Here is a 4,900-nt window from a genome sequence, read left to right on the forward strand (position 1 = left end):
ACACACACACACACACACACACACACACACACACACACACACACACATCCCTCCCAGTACTAAGATTTTCTGACTTGGACATAAAAGGCTATTAATTAGAAGCTGAAGAGGAGTCAGTATTGTGGGCAGATATGAAATACTAACGTGGAAACCATTTTATGTAGAAAGTCATTTTAGATTAAAAAAGAAACCAACAACTACATATCGCCAAAAGGCATTACTCACCTACATGTGCCCTGTTGTCTCCTTGTAAAGAAAATGAAATTAATCTTCCAATCCACTCACTTTTCCATGTTCTGCTACTCTAACTATGTATCGGAGGGTTCGGTGAGCCTCCTGACATAGGGGAAACTCACAATAAACAAATTTATTTTATAAATTTCCTCCCCGCAGTCTGACTTTGATACTACTATGCATGTATATGGCAACTAGATTCCCAAAGTAATACCTACATTCAAGTCCAGTGGCACCAGAGAATCAACCAACCATATCTGCTACCATTGCTTTGTGATATATAGCAATGGCTAAGAATTCACAGGATTGTAGAAAGAACCCTAGAGATTAAAACAATGTTATTTGAAAGAAACTGAAGAGCTTCCAAATGGCTATAGACTAAGTCCCCCCCACGTACTCCTTTCTTAAGATACACATCTGGAGAAGAAGCCCCTTGTGAAACTCCACCCTGCCCATGTATAATGTATGAGAAGGAAGGGATTTTCTTGGCATGCACTTCCCACCTCTAATTTATATATAACCTTTGGAAAGTACCTTGGGAGTCTCTGTCCACAGATAGATGCCATGGAAAGAGCAGTGGGGTCCAGCCATTTTGGAAAATAATTTGGAACTATAGCCCAAAGTTACTAAACTGTGACTCATCTATACTACCACTAGGTCTATAACCCCAAAGAGATTAAAGAAGGAAGAAAATGACTTACATGTAGAAAAATGTTTATAATATCTCTTTTTGTGTTAGCCAAAAATGAGGATGTCTTCTTATTGAGTAATGGCTAAACAAAATATGGTGTATGAATATATTGGAATATTATTGTGCTATAAGAAATGATGAAGAGGATGATTTTAGAGAAACCTGGGAAGACTTGTATAAACTCATGCAGAATAAAATGTGTAGAACCAAGAGAACAATTTATATGGTAACAGTGAAATTATAAGGAAAAACAACTTTGAAAGACTGAAGAATTCTAAATAATACAACGCTAACCATGAGTGCAGAGGACCTATTATGAAATAGGCTACCCAACTTCTGACAGAGAGGGGATGAATTCAGGGTCCTGATTGAGACGTGCGTGTGTGTGTGTGTGTGTGTGTGTGTGTGTGTGTGTGTGTTTTACATGGCCTATGTGGGATTTTTATTTTATTCTACTATATTATATATATATTATATATGTATATATGTGTGTATATGTATGTGTGTGTGTGTGTGTGTGTGTATATTTGTTACAAGGATTTTGTTTTTCTTCCCTCCTATCCCTACCCCAAGGCAGGGCAGAGATGAGGAGATAAAATAGATTTTTGTTCATTAAAAAAATTAAATTCAATTAAATTTGTTTTTAGAAGAAAAGAGCAGAGAGATTGAAGTCATAAGACCTGAGTTCAAGTTCCATTTCCAACTAGCTATGTGACTGTCTAGAGGCAAGTTCTTTAAACCCTCTCACCCTTGGTTTCCTTATCTGTAAAATGGGGAAAACAACCCTTGAAAATACCTATCTCACAAGACAATAGTAAAGAAAGCGCTATGGAAACATTAGTCATGAATGAATACAGAGAAGCAAGGAAAGACTTACATGAACCAATGCAAAGTGAAGCAGAGTCAGGAAAATAATATACATGCCGATTATAACAACACAAACGGAAAGAGCAACCACAAAACAAATAAAAATGGACATTGTTTCCAAGAACAACTTTGAGAGAAGAAGTCATTTGACTGTTATAAATACCCAAATTAACTACAAGGACATATAAAAGAAGATGCTATCTGCATTTAGAGAAAGAACTGATAAATAGAAGTATGTAAAGAATGATTTTACATAAATTTACATATTTGTGTCTAATGGTAGCCTTTTCTAGAGTGAAGGAGAAGAAGAGAGAAAGGAAGAAAAAAAGGAAAAAAAGAAATTTAGGTGATAACTTTATTATGTGTTTAAGAGGAATAACAAGTTGTACATGATTGCAGTTTCATGTGCAATCTTTTTTTATTATATCATGTTATGAAAATGCTTGTTTTATTCCATAAATTCAAAATAAAATAAATAAAAATTTAATAAATTAATATTGCAAAATTACTAAGACCAAGTTTGACTCCAAGGAAAATTATGTATAAAAAGACACCTCCTTTACTTACTTCTTTGCTACCCCCACCAGTGGGAAGATAGGGGATCATTTATGGGTGTGGAATATTGAATATTATATCAAATATTTTTCAATGTATTGATTAGTTTTGCTGAATTTTTCCCTCTCTTCTTCCTCTTTTTCTTTTAAAAACTTCTTTGTTATATAGGATGATCCCCTGGGAGAGGATGAGATACATGGGGAAATCTAGGTGATATAACAAAAGATATCAATAAAATCTTTTTTTTTTCAAGAAAATGTTAGTTATTATCACTGTTATTATCACTATCCCTATCAGGAATTCTCTCATCTAGGAGAGCTGGACAAAAGAAAGAATATTTTGACCATAAGGGTGAGAAAAGAACGGAGTAGACTACCTTCAAACACAGGTCTACACTGGATTGTTTAAGCATCAACTTGAGGATAGCCAAGGACCTGGACCAGAGGACTTTGCTCTGTTTTGTTGTTGTTGTTGTTGATTTGGTTTGCTTTGGTTTGGTTTGGTTTTGTGTTGAGGAGATTATGGTTTTTTTTTCAATTGTGCATTAAACAAACACAAAATAAAATCATCAATTCCATATAGATTGTAGGACAGAAGAGGGTTATACATGAAACTGTCAATTTCTGTGATGAACAGCTTGCTTTTCTTTTTAAGTATAAATTTAACATGTAGCTTTTAAAGCTGTTCTTCTTGTCTATGATTCTTTCTGGCCTTCCTGCATTCTCTTCTCATTTTAAAAAAAATTTATCCCTAATTTCTCACTCCCTTTTCCCTGACTCCACTCCACTACAAAGAAAATAAATGTTCCATACCAAATATGTATAGTCAGACAAATCAGATTTCCATGATGGCCATATCCAAAAATGTATGTCTAATTCTGTGTCTTGAATCCTTCACTACTCTGTTAGCGGCAGAGTACTTTGGAATTACGGTACTTTGGAATTGATCAGAGTTTTTAAGTCTTTTAAAGTTGTTTTTCTTTACAACGTTGCTGCTATTTCACAAATTATTCTCTGACCAGATGACCTCGTAAGGTCTCTCCCAGTTTTATGACCCTATGATTCCATAAGCGGATGGGAAAGAAGTTAATAATGTGATTTTCAGGAGATTACTTTCTTATGTCTTTCCTTGCAGGCTAGATATGCAAGAGAGGAAAGAATTGAGATTTATCATCATTGTGAATTATACTGTAAGTCTTCTCTCAGGCTGAATTGACACAGCAAAAAGGAAGGATTGGTGAGGATAGATGAACTCATATGAGCAGAGGATCATACACTTAGAGCCAGAAGGAGCTCAAAGGCCATCTAGTTCAAACTCAACATTTTACAGATGAGAAAACTGAGCCCCAGAGTTTAGTCACTGCCCGGAGACGCACAAGTAATAGGTGACCGAGCCAAGGTTCTGATTTTCAGACCAGAATCACCTAGATTATCGCTTTGATTATAGAGACTTGTTTCAGAAGGCTTTGGTTTTTTGTATGTTTTGCCTTAAATGACCAATTTTTTAAAAATTAGTGTGATGGACCTTCTCCCTGGGCATACTAACTAAAGCTGCTCTTCTTTTCTGCTCCTTCTTGTCATTTGGAAGTGTAGGATTCAGAGGTGGGGTCTGGGGATGTGGGGAGACATGATACCAACTAAAGCCTGGGTCCTTCAAATACAGAAATTTGGAAATCACATTGTCTACCCGGCTAGCTCCACTTATTTCAAAGATGCTTTGAGGAACCAAAAAGTTCCTTTATTTCTTAAAGGTCACCAGAAGGAAGTCCATTTAGATAGTGTCATGAAATGGGAAACTAGCACTAGATTAGAGTAACAGCATTAAATAGTAATTAAAATTAAAAAGTCATATTAATATAGGTTACATAGCTGCTAAATACTTGTTGACACCTTGAAAAGTTGTGATATAAAGTTTTAAAACACAAATAACCCTTTTTTCTTTGCATTTTCTAAATAACATGGTTTTATTAATTTATTTTGATTTATCAACAATCACTTCCATAAGCATTTGAGTTTTAAAATTTTCTCCCCTTCTCTTCCCACCTCCCTCCCCAAGGCGGCACACAATCTGATGTAGGCTATACATATACATTCCTATTAAACATATTTTCACATTAGTGATGTTGTAAGGAAGAATTAGAACCAATAGGAGGAACCACAAGAAAGAGAAAGCAAAACAAAACGGAAGAAAAAAACAGCAAATAGTTTTCTTCTATCTGCATTCAAATTCCTTAGTTCTTTCTTTCGATGTGGATAGCATTTTCCATCATGAGACCTTTGGAGATGTCTTAGATCCTTGCATTGCTGAGAAGGGCTAAGTCTGTCAATGTTAGTCATCTCACTAACATTTTTTTTTTCATGTTAAAAACAGGCCTCTTAATATCACAATCAGATTTTTTAAAATTGTATACTTTTTTTGACCTGCTTCTAGCCCAACCCCTACAGACATTATTGAGGGAAGAAATCATTGCAGAGGTGGGAGGGGCCAGGAAGGGCTATCTTCCTCCTACCACCAGCAGCAGCTGCTGCCCAACTACAACCAACAGGCAGATAG

The sequence above is a fragment of the Vombatus ursinus genome, unplaced genomic scaffold (genome assembly GCF_900497805.2).
Source record: "Vombatus ursinus unplaced genomic scaffold, bare-nosed wombat genome assembly UNPS02014814.1, whole genome shotgun sequence".
Taxonomy (NCBI): Eukaryota; Metazoa; Chordata; class Mammalia; order Diprotodontia; family Vombatidae; genus Vombatus; species Vombatus ursinus.